Genomic DNA, 20,608 nt, shown 5'->3' with positions numbered 1-20,608 from the left:
ATAAAGTCGACGGAAAATACTTTAAAATATATATTTTGTAAATTCTATGTGTTTTGATTGTCTATACTTGGCTATTTAAAAACTTGATTTTAATAGTTGTGGTTTTTTTAATAGTAAGATAAAGTCAAATTAATCTTAGTTTTAGTGAAACAATGACCTTTGAGTTTACAGACAACATCTGGAGGAAACAGCTGGGTAACTGATCAGGTGTTTTTTCAACTAGAAGTGCAATGTGGTGTTCCTGTGGTACTGTTTAGAGATTTTCAATTCTCACATCATGTAACACACAGTGGTGCTATTAATTAGAAACTGATGGAAAGCCAGAAATAAATCCTTATGTCAAGTAGAATGTCTTACATGGAGGAGATTCGAAAGTCATGCAACTTTCTGAAATTGAAATGTTCAGAGTAACAGCAAGGATAACAGACTCCCTGCTACCAAGTCAGTATTTTCCAAAAGCTAAATGTTAATTTCTCTAATACCTGCTTTGTCTTTTAAATGCATAACGTTAAAAGAGACTTTCCTGTTCTTTATAAAGTTAGTGATACAGGGGTGGCTCAGTGGGTTAAGCCTCTGCCTTCAGCTCAGGTCATGATCTCAGGGTTCTGGAATCGAGCCCCACATTGGGCTCTCTGCCCAGCAGGGACTCTGGTTCCTCCTCTCTCTCTCTGCCTGCCTCTCTGCCTACTTTTGATCTCTGTCAAATAAATAAATAAATAAAATCTTTAAAAAATTAGTGATATAAAAAAACCCATTAAATTGTTCAAGTTCCATTGTATATGTCTTATAAAATAAATTCAAATATTATGCATTTCCTACTACTGCAAGCTTAATAACTATAAAATTAATGTTATTATTCCCTTTCAGTACAGTGCATTGCTTTTTTTCTTGACCCCTAGTGATGAGTATATTACTACACCATAAATCATATGTAGGTCATAAACTTCAATTTCATCTTTGGCTGGTAGACTGGACTTTTCCTAGAATGTCTAACAGGATTTGTGCTCTTAATGCCTGCCCTAATACAATATATATATTTCCTAGTGCCACAGGTTCTTATCTACTTCATTTGTGACATATCTGGCCTTGTCAAGCCCGACTGACTGTTAAAAATGTGTAGTTCATTGCTACTCAGTGTATATAGTCTGTAAAGCAATAGCCTGGACACGACCTGGAAGCGCTAAGAATGCAGCATCTCAGATCCTACCCCACACATACTGATTTAGAATCTGCAATTTTTCAGGGTGTCTGGATGAGCTGTCTGCGTGTTCACGTTTGAGAAGCTCTGCCTTGGAGAAATGGTGCTCTACCATGGTTGCACAGTAACGTGCTTCTGGGGTTCTAAACTGTTACCTGAACACCATCACTGAAATGGAATCATTGGATGGGTTTGGGGGCTAGAGAGTAGAGGCAGCATCTGCATTTTTAAAAAGATCTCAGGTGATGTTGAGGCAAAGAGAAATTTAAAAACATTATCTGGTGGGTGACACCAGAATTACCTAAGTGTGCCTGTGAAAATGTGCATTTCTGGATCTTTCTCCAGAGATCTATATTCTTTTTTTTTTTTTTTAGATTGTATTTATTTATTAGAGAGAGAGAAATAGAGAGTATGAACATCAGGGACGGGCAGAGGGAGAAGAACAAGCAGACTCCTCACTAAGCAGGGAGCCCCACGTGGGGCTCGATCCCAGGACCCCAGGATCATGACCTGGCTGAAGGCAGATGCTTAACAAACTGAGCTCCCCGAGGTGTCTTCCAGAGATTTGATTCTTTAGCAATACGGTAGTTGATTGAAGTCCCCAAATTATCACCTCACAGTCCACAATTAAACTATGGCCTCGTTAAAACTGATGTAAAAAATCTGAATTTTCAAATTGTTAACTGAAAAAATTATAATGTTTTCTATATGTATATGGAATATAAATAATATGGTACATAAACATGGAAATGTGTACTCTAGAAAAAAATTGCAAACAGGAACTGTTTTTAGTTTGTAATAATAAGTAATCTTTTTTCAGTTTTTTGGGGAAATAATTAAAATGCATCACTACTTAAATTTAAGGCGTACAGCAAGATAGTTTGATTTATGTATATTGTGAAAGGTCTGATTGCTACAGTGGGTTCAGCAAGCATGCATCTTCTAATATAGATAAGATAAAAACAAAAGAAAGAAGAAAAGAATAACGGGAAAATAATTCTCCTTGTGGTAAGAAGTCTTAGGATTTCTACTCTTTTCCTTTTTTTAAAAATTTTATTTATTTATTTGACAGAGATCAGAAGTAGGTGGAGAGGCAAACAGAGAGAGAGGAGGAAACAGGCTACCCGCTGAGCAGAGAGCCCGATGCGGGGCTCGATCGCAGGATCCTGAGATCAGGACCTGAGCCAAAGGCAGAAGCTTAACCCACTGAAACACCCAGGTGCCCCAGGATTTCTACTCTTAGCAACTTTTCTATATGTCATACAGCAGTGTTAGCTATAGTCATTATGCTATACATTACATCCCTAGTACTTATCTGTCTTATGACTGGACGTTTGTACCTTTTGACCACCTTCCTCCAATTCCTTCTTCCCCTAACCTTGGCATCTGGTAAGCAGAAGTATGATCTTTTTTTTTTTTTTTCTATGAGTTGTTTGTTTTTGTTTTTTGTTGGTTTTTTGGTTTCTTTTTCTGGTTTCACATGTACATGAGATCATACAGTATTATAGTATTTTTCTTTATCTGTATGATTTATTTTACTTGGCATAATGCCTTCAAGAGCCATCCATGTTGTTGCACATGTCAGGAATTCCTCATGTGTTATGAATGAACAATGTTCCATTCTATGCACACACACACACGTACACACACATGCACACATACACACATGCAGCTTCTTTATCTATCCATCCATTGGTGGACACTTAAGTTGTTTCTGTGTCTTGGCTATTGCAAATAATGCTGCTATGAACATGGAACATATTTATTTTTGAGTTAGTGTTTTCCATTATATTTGGACAGAAGAGAAATTGCTGGATCATACACTAGTTCTATTTTTAACTTTTTGGAGATTCTTTATGCTATTTTCTATAATGGCTGTACCAGTTTACAAGCTAACAACACACAAGGATTTCTTTTCTTTGGATCCATGTATAAGCACTCATATCACTTGTCTTTTTGACTATGGCCGTTCTAACACGCGTGAGGAGATAGCGCAATCCTAATTTTGCGTTTCCCTAATGAAAAACGATGTTCAGCATCTTTTCATGTACCTGTTGGCCTTTTATATTTCTTCCTTGGTGAAATGTCTCTTAATGTTCTTTGCTTAATTTTTAATTGGGTCATTTTATTTTTTAAACTACTGAGTTATATGAATTCATTATGTATTTTAGATATTAACCGCTTATTGGATATATGGTTTACAAAGATTTTTTTTCCCAGTCCATGGATTGTCTTCTCCCTTTGTTGATGGTTTCTTTTGCTGCGCAGAAGCTTTTTAGTTTGATGCAGTTTCACTTATTTGCTTTTGATTTTGTTGCTTGTACTTCAGGTGCCATAATCAAAAAATCATTACCAAGACCCACGTGAAGGAGCTTTGTTCTTATAATTTTGTTCTGGAGATCCATGGTTTTAATCTTATATTTAACTCCGTAGTCTGTTTCTAATCATTTTTGTCAAGTGGTAAAAGATATCGGTCCAATTTCTTTCTTTTATATATGAATATTGAATTACCCAGTGCTGTGTATGGAAAAGACCATCCTTTCTCCCTTGAGTTTTTTTTGGCTCCCTTCTCAAATATTAGTTGACTGCATATGTTTGGATTTCTTTCTGGGCTCTTGATTCTGTTCCACTGGTCTATTTTTATGACAATACCATATTGTTTTGATGACCATAACTTTATATGAATAGCTTGAAATCAGAGTGTGGTGCCTCTTGGTGCTGTGTTTCTTCTCAGGGTTTCTTTGGCTATTTGGCACCTTTAATGGATTTATATAAATTTTAGGAATTTTTTTTTAAAGATTTTATTTATTTATTTGATAGAGAGAGAGATCACAAGTAGGCAGAGAGGCAGGCAGAGACAAAGGGTAAGCAGGCTCCCTGCTGAGCAGAGAGCCGGATGCGGGGCTCGATCCCAGGACCCTGAGATCATGACCTGGGCTGAAGGCAGAGGCTTAACCCACTGAGCCACCCAGGCGCCCCAGAATTTTTTTTATCCCTATAAAATATGTCATTGGAATCTTGGTAGGACTGCATTCAGTCTCTATATAGCTTTTATAATATTGCTATTTTAACAACATTAATTATTCTAATTCCAAAGATGGGATGTCTTTCCATTTATTGGTGTGACTTCAATTTCTTTTATCAGTATCTTACAATATTTAGAGTAGATATCTTTCAAGCCCTCAGTTAAATTTATTTGTTTTGTTTTCTTACGTTTGTTTTTAAAATTCAATTAGCCAACATATAGTACATCATTAGTTTCAGATGTAGTGTTCAGTAATTCATCAGTTTTGTATAACACCCAGTGCTCATCGCATCATGTGCCCTTCTTAATGCCCATCACACAATTACCCCATCCCCCCACCCATCTCCCCTTCAACAGCCCCCAGTTAAATTTAAGTATTGTTTTTATTTTTATTTTTATTTTTTTAAAGATTTTAGTTATTTATTTGACAGACAGAGATCACAAGTAGGCAGAGAGGAGGCAGAGAGAGAGAGAGGAAGCAGGCTCCCTGTGGAGCAGAGAGCCCCATGCGGGCTTGACCCCAGGACCCTGAGATCATGACCTGAGCTGAAGGCAGAGGCTTTAACCCACGGAGCCACCCAGGGGCCCCAATTTTAAGTATTGTTTTTAATGCTATTGTAAATTAGATTGATTTCTTTTTCAGAAGATTTGTCATTAGTGTATAGAAATGCTACTGGGGCTCCTGGGTGGCTCAGTGGATTAAGCCGCTGCCTTCGGCTCAGGTCATGATCTCAGGATCCTGGGATCGAGCCCCGCATCGGGCTCTCTGCTCCGCAGGGAGCCTGCTTCCCCCTCTCTCTCTGCCTGCCTCTCTGCCTACTTGTGATCTCTCTCTCTGTCAAATAAATAAATAAAATCTTAAAAAAAAAAAAAAGAAATGCTACTAACGTTTGTATATTAATGTTGTACCCTACAACTTTACTGAATTCATTGATTAGATCTAGCAGATTTTTGTTTGAGTCTTTAAGGTGTTCTATATATAAAATTATGTTGTATGAAAAGATAAATTTTTACTTTTACCTTTCCAATTCTTATACTTTTCATATATTTCTTTTTCTTGCTTGATTGCTCTAGCTAGGACTTCCTCTACTATGGTGAGTAGCAGTGGTGAGGATAGGTGCTCTTGTCTTGTTCCCGATCATAAGGGAAAAAAAACTGTCATACTTTCATAACTGAATATGATGTTAGCTGTGGGCTTATCATATATATGGCCTTATTATCTTGAGATATGTTTCTTCCATGCCTTGTTTGTTCAGTTCTTATCATGAATGGGTGTTAAATTTTGCTGAATGCTTTTTCTGCATATATTGAGGTGATCATATGATTATTTTCTTTTATTCTATTAATATATATTAATCATATTCTATTAATTTAATAAGTTACTATATTAAAATTTATTGAATTATTGCATTAATTATAATTTTATTAATTTATTAATTCTATATATATCTCATTGGTTGACTTCCATATGTGAAACAATTCTTATATCCCAGGGATTAATCGCACTTGATTATGGTGAATGATCCCTATAATTTGCTGCTGAATTTGGTTTGCTAGTATTTTGTTGAGAATTTTTGCATTTATATTCATCAGGGGTATTGGCCTATATCTTCTTTTTCTAGTGTCCTAATTTGGTTTTTGTATCAGGATGATGCTAGTGTCATCAAATGAGTTTGGGAGTGTTCCCTCCTCTTCAGTTTCTAAAAAGACTTTGGGTGGGATTGTGTTAATACTTCCTTAAATGCTTGGTAAAAATCACCAGTGAAGCCATGTTGTTTTGGGGTTTGGTTTTTTTAAGAGGTTTTAATTATTAATTATTGATATACTCAGATTTTCTATTTCTTCCTGATTCAGCCTTGGCAAGTTGTATATTTCTAAGACTTTTTTTTTTTTCAATTCTTCTTGATTGTCCAGTTTGTTTGCACGTAGTTGTTTACAGTAACCTCATGATCCTTTGAATTTCTTTGGTGTCAGTTACATTGTCTCCTTTTTAATTTCTAACTTTGTTGGTTTGAATCCTTTCTCTAGTTAAGGCATAGAGTTAGGTTTTTTGGGGGGATCTTTTTTACTTATTGATGTAGATGTTATTGTATGAACTTCCCTCCTAGACCTGCTTTACTTGCATCCCATAAATTCTGGTATGTTGTGTTTCCTGTTCCAATAGTCGCAGAAACCTTTTTTTTTTTTTTCCACCTTTAATTTCCTCTTAATCCATTGGCTGTTTAGAAGAGTATTAATTTCCATTTTCCAACTCTAGGATTTTTTTTAAAGATATTATTTATTTATTTGACAGAGAGCTAGAGATCACAAGTAGGTAGAGAGGCAGGCAGAGAGAGAGGAGGAAGCAGGCTCCCTGCTGAGCAGAGAACCTGATGCGGGGCTCAATCCCAGGACTCAGGAATCATGACCCAAGCCGAAGGCAGAGGCTTTAACCCACTGAGCCACCCAGGCACCCCCCAACTCCAGGATTTTTAATTTTATTCTTGCTATTTCTTTGTTGAACTATCTGTTTTGTTCATGCATTGTTTTCCTAATTTTGTTAGTTCATCTTGTTTTATCGTCTGTTAAACTTCTGTAAGAGGATTATTCAAAATTCTTCACCTGAAACTTCATAGATTTTCATTTCTTTAGTTCTATTAGCTCTCTATTAGTTACTTTGGGTTGTATCATATTTACCTGATTTTTAGTGATCCTTGATTCCTTACATTGGTATCCATGCACTTGACTAACTTGGCTCCTCTTCCAGATGTTACAGGTTTGCTATGGCAGAGACAGTTTTTCACCAGTCAACTCAGTTTCAGTTTCCAAGTGTGTCTTCTGGTAATGTCTTTGCAGAAGTGGGGGTGGCCATTATGGTTTATTTATTTATTTTTTTAAGATTTTATTTATTTATTTGACAGATAGAGATCACAAGTAGGGAGAGAGGCAGGCAGAGAGAGAGGAGGAAGCAGGCTCCCTGCCAAGCAGAGAGCCCGATGCGGGGCTCGATCCCAGGACCCTGGGATCATGACCTGAGTGAAAGGCAGAGGCTTTAACCCAATGAGCCACCCAGGCACCCCTTATGGTTTATTTTTGCATGAGGCACCTGTTTGAGCTCTGAGGACAGGGGGAGTGTGCCACTGGTTGAGAACAGTTAGCTAGGACTGCTGGCTTTGTTTCCTACCCAAGTGAGGCTGTAGAATGGGGTCTGCAGTTTCTTGAATTCCTTGGTCAGACTTACAGATGGTTGGGACTAAAAACTGTGTTCAGAAATAGTTGGGGCTATGAATTAGCCTCCCTGTCCTTGCAGGATAGCAGGTCAGGGCTCAGGGCCTGTACAAGCTCAATATTTGGGAGTTTGAATCAGACCTGAGTGTGCACTGAGTCCCCTGGTCAGGAGGCCCCTGATTTTGCTCTGTAGACAATAGAAGCCATGGTCTGTGATCTCTGTTCAAGTGCCACTGTACATTGGGCTATTGCATTGACTATGCAGTGTCCTGTTTGCTCTTGTTAACTTCCCTGGTCAGACAAGCTGAAGGCTGTAATCTGTGATGAGCAGAGGTTTACATTAGATTTTTTGCTTGGGCATAGTGGGAGAAGCAGCTCTAAAACTGGTAAAGCTTTTAGGTTGTTGTCTTAACTCAAGCCAACCTGTACCTCAGGTGTTTTGTCTGAATAGGGCCACTGGCTTTTCCCTGGGAATGGTCAGCTCTGTTTTCCTGACTAGGCTCAAGTGCTGCTGAGTTATTCGGCTTTCAGGAGCTGTCACAGGCTTTCTCATCAAATGAGCCCAGAAGACTTTCACCGCAGAGGGTGGGGCTGTATCTCAGCTCCCCTTGCCTAGGAATCAAGGGAAGAAGACATTCCAGGCTGCTCTTGGTTTTTCCAAAGAGTCTCTCCTATTGGGAAAGACTAAGAGCTACTCTCAGCCTTGGGTGTGAATTAATCCCCCTGTCTGTGCATAGCACAGGAGTCTCCATGTCAAGTACTGACTTTGCTTTGGGGCAGACCAGCTCTGCTTGCCCACCTCTTGGCTCAAGGGCCACTGGACTGCATATCTTTCAGGAGCTGTCATCATCAGCTCTTCTGGTCAAATGGGGCTAGCAGACACTTTCCACAGTAAGTGGTGCCGTGACTCAGCATCTTGCCTGGATATGGGCAAATCAGACTCTTGGGCTAACAAAACTCTCCATTTGAGAATCCAGATGAGGCAGATCTGCATCCTGCCAAGTTCCCTGGTCAGTTTATGCCCCAAACTTGGTCCTGCTGATGGCGGAAGCCACTGGTGGAATTACTACTTGAGCCCTATTGGTAGAAACCTGGTCTGCCAAGATCCCACTGCTGGTTTTTTGGAAGTCCTCCACCCTTGTCCCCCTTACCTGCCAGTCAGATTCCCAACGGGTGGGAACTGGAGATTCCCCAGGAGTCCCCATGGTGCATGGTCAGAGTAAGGAACCCCTTTATGACCCACAATACTAGGGGAGGCTGGTTGTCCCCTGGGTTCTCTTTTTCTATGGAAGGATCTGAAGCCTCAGGAGACCTGGTTGGGTGGTGGGGTGCTGGACTGGGGTGTGGGGAATGTGGTCAGTGTATAGTTGATTCTCTTACCCTTCAAATGAAGTCTGTCATGTCTCTCAGATGGAGGGGGTACTGCAGGCTCAGCCCGAAGTTCTAGGATTCTTTTAATGGTGTCCTAATTTTGAATAGATGTTAGTGGCTCTTCTTGGGAGAGAGAGCAAAGTCGTAAATGACCTATGTTGCCATCTTGGTGATGTCACTTCCTAAATAATACGGAAAAATAAAATGTCTTGACTAAAGTCCTGAATGTGTTACCTATCTCTAACTGGGGAGGGAAAAAAAAGAATTTTTTTCTCAAAATTTTGTTCATTTTTATGCAATGGAAACTGTTTTTGCTTCTTTCAGTATATATTTAAATTCTAGTCACAGACTCAATTTCACCATATGAAATTTTATAATACGAATTCCATGTTACATTTGAGATAATCAATCATGTTTCAATGTAATCCACATTGCATAGGAGACTTTTATTATGAGCATTATCGTTGTAGTATAGTAAAGTGCATTGTTAATGAAGCATGGAAAAGGAATAATTTCAACTAATAGGCATATATGTCAAATTTCAATTAGGACTATGTTGGAATCCAAAAAGAGATATGAGCATGTAAATTTAAACCTTTGACCTTCACTATAAAGAACAAGGTCTGAGAGAGAAATTAAACTATTTAGATGTAACATACAAACTTGAATAAATTAATGTATCCTGAACTCTTTGTCATGACTCTTAGATTGCATATGATTTTTTAAAATTTTATGTACTTACAAATTATGACTTTGAACTATTTAATCCTATTTCACATATTAAAATATTAATAAATAAAGCAACAATAACGACATTCAACAAAAGTTTATTGTGACTACTGTATTAGGCGATATACCAGTACTTAGGTGACCCGTCTTGAATTAGTGACCAGTGAAACATATGAGGCTTACAGATTTCTTCCCTTAAGGAAACAACAGTAATTCCTCAGTATTAGTAAATATTTAGTAGATTTTCAAGTTTCCTTTATATATATATATAGAGAGAGAGAGAGAGAGAGAGAAATTGTAGTTGGTTTATTTGAATCATATTCCATATAAAATTCACACACTGAATTTAGATGAGTTCTCCTTTAATTCTATTTTAATCTATTGGTTGACTCATCCTCCTAATTTTTTATTGATGAACTGAATTCCTTTTCCTATAAACTTTCCTATGTTATCAATTGTTTTGATTGCATACTTGTAATACATTTTAAAAGTTGTCCCTCTGCCCATGCATTTTTTATAATTAAAACTGAAAGCTTCTGATTCAAGTTTGATTGTTTTTAAGAATATTTTATGAGGATTTCAGTGTTACAGATGGTTTTACAAATGAGTGTTTTACTCAACATTTAAAAGGGAATTGCTTTAAAATGTGAGAATGTATACACACAGTCATATATATATATACACACACACACACACGTATTTAGGGAATCATCTTCCTTAATGAAGCCACACACAGATATTACTTGATACCCCAGTGACATCTTTCAATTATAATTTTCCATTTTAAAACGTTCTGAAAATTTTTGCTTCATTGTCTTTCTACATTCTGCTTTAGCTAAAAACATCTCGGGAATACTCCCTTACGTTTAGGAGGACATTTATTTTTTGCCTAAAAGTAGTTTTTTGTTCCCATCCTTAGTCTTAAAACCTAATCTTTCTCTTCTTCTCAAGTCATTTTTCAGAACTATACGTATAAAAGGCAATTTATTACATGTAAAATGAGATAAAAGGCTTAAAATTTAGGAACTGAGATGGATGACATGTTGTATATTGTTCTGAGCTGAGGTGACCAAGGTCAAACAGAAGTAAGATTAAACGGTTATGCCCTGGATTCTCAAAGCCTTTTCCAAAAATGTGTAGGAATGAGACACAGAGAAATTTCAATTCAAATGTCAACTGAGACGTAGTAATTTATCTGAAATGCTGAGACACAGAAAAAGATCAACGCAGTTAAAGTAACGCAGCACGCTGCAGACAGTTGGTGGAACTGTCTCAGAACTTGAACAGCACGTACGGATTGATGGTGAGCAACGCATTTGCTTAGTTAGAATTAAAACCAGTGTGTTATTTGCAGCATATAGTTTTATCTAGAAGTGTGACTGACACACAGCCAGCTTTGCAGGATTTTAAAAATACAGAAAACTAGGAGCTTTTGTACATTACAATAATAATTTTGAAACTACATCTTTAAAATTACCGTGATTAGGGATGCCAGGGTGGCACAGTTGGTTAAGCGTCTGACTCTTAGTTTTGGTTCAGGTCGTGGTCTTAGGGTCCTGGGATCCAGCCCTGTATCAGGCTCCGCACTCACTAGGGAGTCTGCTTAAGACTCTCTCCCTCTCCCTCAGTCCTTCCTCACCCCTGCGCTCATTCTCTCTCTCTAAAAATAAAATAAATAATTTTTAAAAATTGCTGTGAATGAACAGTGAAATATATTGTTAAAGAATGAAATATTTATGATCTTCCTGTGACCTGAGGTTCCTTTCACTAAATGTCTTTCATTTTAAAGACAAGGAAAATGAAGCCCAGGGAGCTTGATTTCAGCCTGTTCAGAAAACAAGTTACAGGAAGAATGGAAACTTGAAACGCGAACCCAAGTTTAATGAAGCACTGCTATTGTATAAGTGTGTGTGGTGGTGGTGGTTTGTTTTATTTTTTTTTTTTAAGATTTTATTTATTTATTTGACAGAGAGAGATCACAAGTAGACAGAGAGGCAGGCAGAGAGAGAGAGAGAGGGAAGCAGGCTCCCCGCTGAGCAGAGAGCCCGATGGTGGTTTGTTTTAATAGCTCCTCAGTCACTGGTTGATTTTCATTTTCCAGAAAAGCTTTTTTTTTCTAATCTAATATAATATTTCCATTATTTAGTGTATAGTCTAGTTTTATAAATACCAGTTAACACACCAAGTTTGTAATATTTGTAAAACTGAAATTTGAAGGGACAGTTTTTGTGCTTTTCATTCTTTTTTTTTTAAAGATTTTTATTTATTTATTTGACAGACAGAGATCACAAGTAGGCAGAGAGACAGAGAGAGAGGAGGAAGCAGGCTCCCTGCTGAGCGGAGAGCCCAACGCAGGGCTTGATCCCAGGACCCTGGGATCATGACTTGAGCTGAAGGCAGAGGTTTTAACCTACTGAGTCACCCAGGTGCCCTTGTGTTTTTCATCCTTTAAGTAGAGGCATTTATTTCACATACTAAAAGAAGTGTATGTTTTATTCTCACTTTAAGGTGAAAAGCTCCGTAAATACTTTTACCTGGATTTTTACACTTGGCAGTGACAGGGATAATGCAATACAGATCTTCCTGGACTTACTACGGAGTTACATCATGATAAACCCATCGTAAACTGAAAGTATCCTAGGTCAAAAATGCATTTAAGGGGCGCCTGGGTGGCTCAGTGGTTTAAACCGCTGCCTTCGGCTCAGGTCATGATCTCAGGGTCCTGGGATCAAGTCCCATGTCGGGCTCTCTGCTCGGCAGGGAGCCTGCTTCCCTCTCACTCTCTCTGCCTGCCTCTCTGCCTACTTGTGATCTCTCTCTGTCAAATAAATAAAATATTTTAAAAAATGCATTTAATATGCCGCATCTATGGATTGTCAGAGCCTAGCCACATCCCCCTTAAATGTGCTCAGAACACTTGCATTAGCCTACAGTGGGACACAATCATCTACACAAGCCTATTTAGAAAGTATTAAATATCTTTTTTTTTTAAATTATCTCTTTATTTTAGAGAGAGAGAGAGAGAGAGAGAGCACATGTGCACATAGTGTTGGGGAGGGGGGAGCAGAAGAAAAAAATCTCAAGCGGACTCTCTGTTGAGTTTTAGCCCAAGGCAGGGCTTGATCTAATAACCTTGAGCTCATGACCTGAGCTGAAACCAAGAGTTGGAAGCTTAATGAACGGAGCCACCCAGGTGCTTCAGAGTGTTAAATATCTTATGTAATTTAACAAATACAGTATTGAAAGGGAAAACAATATGGTTATATGGTTACAAAATAGTTTTAAGTGTGTTGGTTGTTTGCCTTTGTGATTGTCTGGCCACTGCCATGCAGTTTAACAAGAGAATGTCACACTACATATCCCTAGCCCAGAAAAGATCAAAATTCAAAATTTGAAGTATGGATCTCTACTGAATGTATATTGCTTTCACACCAATGTAAAGTAAAAACATAAATCATGAAGCTGGGAGCTGTCTGTAATTGCCATGCTAGTAATAGTTCATTCATCTACCCTGAGAAATTATTTAATACTTGGTATTTCAACCTTAATATTTTCTAATAAATTTGTTAGTAAATACATTCCATCTTGCTTTCTAAAGGATATTATGAATCTGCACACCAGGGTCCTTGTCTGTTTTTCACAGGCTTATGTAAAATCTTTATGTTTATATGCAAAAACAAAAACAAAAACAAAAACAAAACCCAAAAACCCAGAATGGTAAATTGCATAGTATTAGTCTGGTTTCTTTGATTTTATAGTTTATTTTATGGTTTTATGTCTTACAAAGACATTTTACATCTTACCGATTTGTCTTAGCAATGCAGAAAATATTGACACACTTCATATTTCACTGAAAGGGCAATTTGATTTTAAACCACGCAGGCCTAGGTTGAAAGGTGCTGGGAGGACATGTGGAACAGGGAGTCTGATCATCAAACCGGTGATTTCGTTTAAACTATTATTGAACTTGGACTGATGTCTCATTTTAACTTCAGCATATGATGACTGTTTCATCAAATTAATGATTTTCTATGACTGGAAATGCACACCATAAATCCAACGTGATTGATAATTTCTATAGAAGCTACTAATGATGTGGTTCACATCATTATGGAAATTTCCTGCACTGTATTCTATGACTTTTAGGACTATTAATTGTTTGTATCTTTTGATTGTTCCTCTAATCTTACATACCATTTACGATTACTTTAGGAAAGGCATGTTCAATAATAAGCAAAATTTAAATTGTAAAATTAAAAACTATGTTCCAAAATGGGAACTAAATTTATAAGGTAAGTTCATTGGTATAAAAAAGGAGATACGTATTCCATTATTCAGATGATTATGCTTATTAGTGCAAAAGTCACTTGATGTGTATGATAAGAAGGTTTCTAGCAGATGTCTCTTTGATGTAAGATATAAAACAGCACATACCTCATTAAACAACACATCAAAAGCATAAAAATGCAACCATTAATCTATATTTCATAATTTCCCCATAATAACACTAAGTAAAACTCATTGAACACAAATGAAAGAGCTGTAGAAGAAGGTGATATTAAAATTCACATATGGTTCAGTCCTGTTCCTTTGAATTCTCTCAGGCATCTGTTGGTCCAAATTGAATATAAAGAATGAAAAACAGTTTAATAGATGAGTGAGAACTTAGGAACTTTTCCAGTAGGAAAGATGACCACTTTCATGAGTTCATCAAAAAGGTACATGTTATCAAAGAATGTTAGACTTGGTTGAGGTACTAAGTACCATCAAACTTAATCCTTTCACTTTTAGATGAGCAAGTTGAGGCACGTAGCAATTACCTAACTTGCTTACCTTCGCAATTAATCATATTAGAATCTTGATTTGACTTGAAGTTTCCAGACAAGTATTTCAGAGTTCTATGTGATACTCTGCCATGCTTTTAGAAGTTTACTTTCTATCTCAGAGAATCTTCATTTCTTAGACTTGGAAAATGTCTTACTTAGAGATGTGGGTTATTTGACAGCATAAACAGAGGCCCAAGGCAGGTCATACAGGACCTACTGAAAGAACTGTAAGAGCCTCTTTATTCACTTAATGCCTGCCTAGCTTCGTTACTCCTCAGCTGGGCCAGATCGACCCTTCACAGACATGTCTAAAACTTGTGTTTCTTATTTCTGTCATATTTTCCTTGTGCTCACCAGAAACCTGGTGAGAAACTTCTAAGATCTTTTTCTTAAGTCAATGATATATATCATCTTTCATATAAATATAGAATATGTATAATCCTTTAACTCTCTTCAACATTTACCTGACTCTTTTTCCTGAAGTCCTGAGACCATTTTTTTCCCCTTCCATGGCATTCACAGCGACCCTTCCTAAATCATGCACCCAGCAATTATCACGTAAGCTTAACAGCATATTTACTTGTTTATCCAGTGTATGTGCCTTGAGGGTGGGAACTGGATCCAACTCACTGTTCTATTTCCAGCATTTAGAATTGTGTCTGGCTTCATGGAGACACATACACACACCACACACAGACACATTCACACCTTTTTGACCAAATGAAATAATTAAGCCATTTTTTAGGAAGAAATCCCTGATTACTTATTTTCGGTTTCCAATTTTCTCTGAAGTGTGTCATTTTCTGGAGAGGATAACAAGTTCTAAGATTTTAATGGAGTTTAGCCTATTTATTGTATTATATTGAATGGATTGCTTTTATGTACTACTGAGATGAGCTCATTCTCTAGAAAACTACTTGATCATGAATAATTGTCCCATTTTTTGCTGTAAAATATAACATAGTTTTTTTTTATCTCCTTTATCATGCTAGATCATTAATGGCTACTTGGAATTTATTTGTGGCAATCTTCAATGAAGAAATAATTAATGAACAGTAGTTTTTTTGCTAACAGAGTGCCTGTGCTAATATCTTTATTTTATTAATAATGTCCAGACTTCAATTATCTATAAATATAGTTGCTATCATGAAATTTAAATATTTGTATAACATCAACATATAATAAAAAATTATAAGGAAGAATGATACCAACAAAATAAATTATCTACCCTTTATGTATACCTTCAGGGTCTTGAAGTCATGCTAATATATATAACCTATAATACAACTTTACATGAAATGGTAAATCAAATAAATTTTTGAAAGTTTATCAAAAGCTCTTATTCTAATTCTTAAAAATTGCTTTATCACAAAAGCATTGATATTTATTATATTATAGAATATCTTTGTTACATAGTGTGTCCATAACATCCTCATACAATTTATTTCTGTAAGAGAAGGGACTAATCTGCATAATGCAATTTTATTTACTTTTCTCCTCCCAACTCTTATTACCTGGATTGAAGCCATTGCTAGCCTTCTGTGTTTTGATAAGATGAGTAGGAAATTTTACTCAACATCTAATTGCAGATATTTAGACTTTAAACTGTTCGTTATAATTTTGGATACATTTTAATATAGCTGTTTTTCATAAGGTGAATGTGTTAGCTGGAAAATAAACATAATTGGAACAAATAAATCATTAACAATTTTATTTACATTTTGAATGGATTCCTCCTCTTGTATTTTGTTCAGTTACATACTACACAGAAGTAAAATTATTAAAAATTTGAACTACGCAGAGATTTTATGGGCCTCATCTATAACTACAATAGTATTTGGACTCCGTCTAAATTCAATAAAATTTTTTGAAAACAAATAATGTCAGCTAACAAGTATTTAGTACTTCTCAGTGTTTTGCGTGCATTACTCATCAAATCCTGTGTCAAAGGAATTTGTTACTATTTTTATCCTCCTTTTAAAGATGTGAAAACTGAAGCACGGAGAGGTGAAGTAAGTAACCCAAAGTTACACGGTTTGTAAATAGAGGATCCAGATTTTGAATCCAGGCAATTTCTCTTGACGGTTTTAACCACATCACTATTCTGCTTTCCTGAAGAAAAATATTTTCAGCTCTACCCAGAACTTTAGTTGTCCTGAAATGTTTTTATGGTTATTTTAAAATATGCTTGAAAATCAAAATCAGATAAGTAAATCTAACTTTTTAAAAAAGATTTTACTTATTCATTTTAAAGAGATAGGGCATGGAAGGTGCAGAGGGAAAGGGAGAAAGACTCTGAAGCAGACACACTGAGCACAGAGCTCCAGGCGGGACTCAGTTCCCACAAACACAAGATCATGACCCGAGCCAAAACCAAGAGTTGGAATCTTCACAGACTAAGCCAGCCAGGCACCCCAAGTAAATCTCACATTCTTAGAGAAGATTGGGATCACAGTTATCCTTATACTCAGCTTTTTAGCATAAGAATACCATATATACTAAGTTCAAAGTAACTCTTTCCAGAAGAAATAAATTAGATTTTTTATTTCACTAGGGCAAATTACCCATCTGAAATTTCTATTAACAACCAGCGATGTTTTTCTGTTTGTTTTTTAATTCTTTCTTGACCAATTTAACTCCAGAAAAAATTTTTGATAGCTTTGTTTTTTTAAAGTGGTTCATTTTAATTGCCCAGCTGGATAATCTGCCTCACAGTCATCTTTACTAAGTTAAAGCATCCTAGTATTCAGTACAACCTTCATAATGCGGCCGTTTACTTATCTTTTCCAAAAGATAAAGTCTTGTTATCAAGACTCAAAGCAATGTTTAAATTGTTGTAATTCAAAACACAAATCATCCACCTTAAACCTTCATTTAATAAAATAACAAAAAAAATGTAAAAGGTTATAGCTTTGCTTGGATTGAGCCGCAGATTAATGGGGAAACTGCACCAAAGGGCGGTGTGCGAAGCGCTTGTGTTTGGGAGAGGGTCCTCTTTGTGAAGTGAACGATGAAAGAAAAGAGGGTGTGGTCCAAGGGTTACACATTCAAGTACCTACAAGCACCAGGCAGCAGCAGCAAAGAGGGAAAAGGAGTCAGAAAAGGGCGGTAGCAGCCACGCACGAGCTGTGGCGTGTCCGTGCCGTAGCTCCAGCTCCTTGGGGACCTGGAGGAAGTGGATTTAGTGGAGCCAAATCCGCAGCTCCAGAGAGACGATATCCAGATTTATGTGAAAATGTCTCCATGTTCACATCCAAGCAACTGATCCAAACATTTTAATATTCTCCTTAAATCAGTAAAAATAGAACTGCTGAACACACTAAAGAATGAAGTTTTTCCTTTTTTGAGAGAGTCAAGACCACACATTGGAGGAGGCAAAAGAGAGGGCCCTCAGCACAGAGCCTGCTTCTCTCTCTCCTCTGCCCCTTCCTCCCCTCGTGCTCTCTCCCACACTCTCTCTCAAGTAAGTACAATCTTTTTAAGAAGTTAAAAAATTAAACAGACAATAAAGATAGCATTCAAGAATTCATAATATCACTGTTACAATTCTAGTTCACATTCCCTAATTTGAGTTTAGTAATTCTCAGTCAGTTGCTTAACATCCCTATTGATCAAAATTAATTAAAACTAAGAATTCCTTTAGTCAAGATAAACATTTTTATCCCAGAACTAAAGGATAGCACCTGAATTAAATAGTAAATAGAGTAGAAAATGTACAAAAGAGGAAATCTGCATAGGTTTTCGTGAAACTTTGAGGAGACATTAGCCTGGGAAGGGAAGAAGTTACTTTAGGTAGTAAAGGGAGAAAAGGTGACGTAGTAGTTTAGACGTACAATGGTGGTTACATTGTGCTCAAACTTTAGTAATCCATTTGAATTGTGAACTGGGGGAAAATAACATGAATGGTAATATTTCTGTAGAAGACATGCACTTGATCATTTCTCTGATTTCTAAACATATTTTAATAAAATACAAATACACACACACATGCACACACACACAAGATGATTTTCCCAAAGTAGAAAGAAAGGAAGACTACGGGCTCATGGACATTCATTACCCTTTATACCTATGAAAGAGACTGGAAGGGATGGTATGGTGTAAATCAACAAGACAATTTTATACACACACATGCACACACATTGTATAATTACATATAAATAAACATTTGAGGGGCTGAAAAAGGAAATGGTGGTCACTTGTGGTCTCTTTTACTACTACCACTGCACAAATAATAAAAAAAAGAACAATAAAAATGCATTTTCACTCTTGTAGTTCACTTTTCCAAGAAAAGTTGTATCATCCTACCACTCTATAAGTTTAAGGACTCTCTTCTTTAATATTTTAGGATAAGAAGAGTCATCACTTTGAATCATGTACTCATGATACTTTCTTAATATAATGCTAGTTAGTTCTGAAATGATTCATTCAAATGTACTACAGATATCTAAGGGGAAAAAATTCCTGAAACTGGTATCAAATTTATTTATACATCTGTAATTTTAGCCAGCTTATGAAAGCATGATATCATTCCCCTGAAATTTTGAGAATCCATTCATTTAGTAAGGCCAGGCGACATACAGAAGTGAATTTGAGTCATATTTGAGCAAAATCCCCACCTTGCAAATATTCTGTTTTGACATTTTTGTTGAGAATGACTGTCTCCTCCATTCTCTTTCTTACCTCCAGCACACAAACATTTAATGCATTTTACCCCACTTGTTCCAATTTTTTAAAAACAAAACACCTTCAGCAATGCATCTAAGAATGACCAAGCCATGATTACATAGCTGTATTCTAGGAAAACCGTTGTTTCTTATATTATTTTCCCATAATCTTATCCAGAATTGCGATTGTTCCAAATAACATTTTAAACCTGAGTTTGGACAGAATTTAAAATGCCTATATATCTACTATTTTTTTTTTTCCCTTTGAGTACATTTGTATTTACTTCTCTTGATTTAAGACTAAACCAGAGGAAGAAAGCGGAGTCATATACATATTAGGTTCATTTATTTGAGTAAAAAAGGGAAAACATGGTAAGAGGCTACCAGTGATCTGTAGGTGACAATAACAGCTTGTGTTGAAAATGATCCTATGGTAAGTAATAGTTATTCTCAAAATAAGGCCATATATAAACTATAAAAATGAGACAGACAATGCCCACAGGGAACTATTTTCTACACACTAAACCAGACATTATTGCCTCATTAATCTTAATTTCTTTCTTACCTAAGAAATCTGTGTTTCTTATGAAAGACTGTTAGGATTTCTACGTCAGGATGTTCTGTATAGGTTGAGGTTGAAAGCCGGTAAAGGCAGGGCTAACTTTGCCACTTAGTAGGGAAAGTGCCATCATTTCCTCTTATCTGGAGCACAGGAGACAAGCGTCAATATTCATCTCATCTGGAGAAAAAGATTGGCCACTAAAAAAAGGTAATACTATAAATTCATTGCGAGAAGGACCTGTTAATAATAGTAAGTCCTATTTTCTTTCACTTTATGGCCATAATGTGGTCATGATAACAAGAGTGGAAACATCATGCCTACTAATATGCTTCTGGTAATACGCTTACTCTGAAATTTTATAAAATCTCATGTTCTTACATATACATTTATTTTACTTATTTATTTTAATTTGCTTTCCTATTCTGAGAACGCATTTAACATATTTTTCTTACACTAATTCACCTTGTTTTGTGGCTTTATTTTCTCCTTTCTTCGATACATATCTCTAAATATCTCACATCCTTGTATGCAGATAAAGGACTAAACAATTACAAAGCCCTTGGGTTAGGGCGTTCAGTGCCTGACCCCTTTCCTTTATCACGTTGTCTCTGTTTTCTCTCTGCCCTGGATTGCGGAACCACTCAGCCATCCTCCCCACTCTGCTTTATTCCCCAGGCAGGGACATTAGGAGGATGCATGCATCTTCCCTTCAGGTCAAATGCGCAAAAGCAGAAAAGCTATAAAATTAAAAGGAAAAGGAAACCCCATTTGTAAATACACCTTTCAATCCCTTACAGGTAGCCAGCTACCCATTCCAAGGTTTCTAAATATGTGCCACTCCCAAGCCTGAACGCAGTGTTCCCTTTGTTCCCAGCAGGACAGACTTGGTCAAATGAGAAGGAAAATGTTAGGAGATTTCGATTTGATTAAACTAAAATTGCCAAGTAACTCTCAATGAGCCCCTGTTTTCCAGTATTTTAGGAGGGCTGTTTGGAACACGGATGCAGATTTGTCATAAGCAAT

The 20,608-nt window shown here is 36.6% G+C and overlaps 1 pseudogene; it reads left to right on the top strand.

Annotated features, from left to right (window-relative positions):
- Nucleotides 1-20,608, top strand: part of LOC123950370 — a 49,182-nt pseudogene that overhangs the window by 2,082 nt on the left and 26,492 nt on the right.

Source organism: Meles meles, chromosome 9 (assembly GCF_922984935.1).
Source record: "Meles meles chromosome 9, mMelMel3.1 paternal haplotype, whole genome shotgun sequence".
Classification (NCBI taxonomy): domain Eukaryota; kingdom Metazoa; phylum Chordata; class Mammalia; order Carnivora; family Mustelidae; genus Meles; species Meles meles.
The sequence above is the reverse complement of the archived record's forward strand: the minus strand, read 5'-3'. Positions and strand labels throughout refer to the sequence as shown.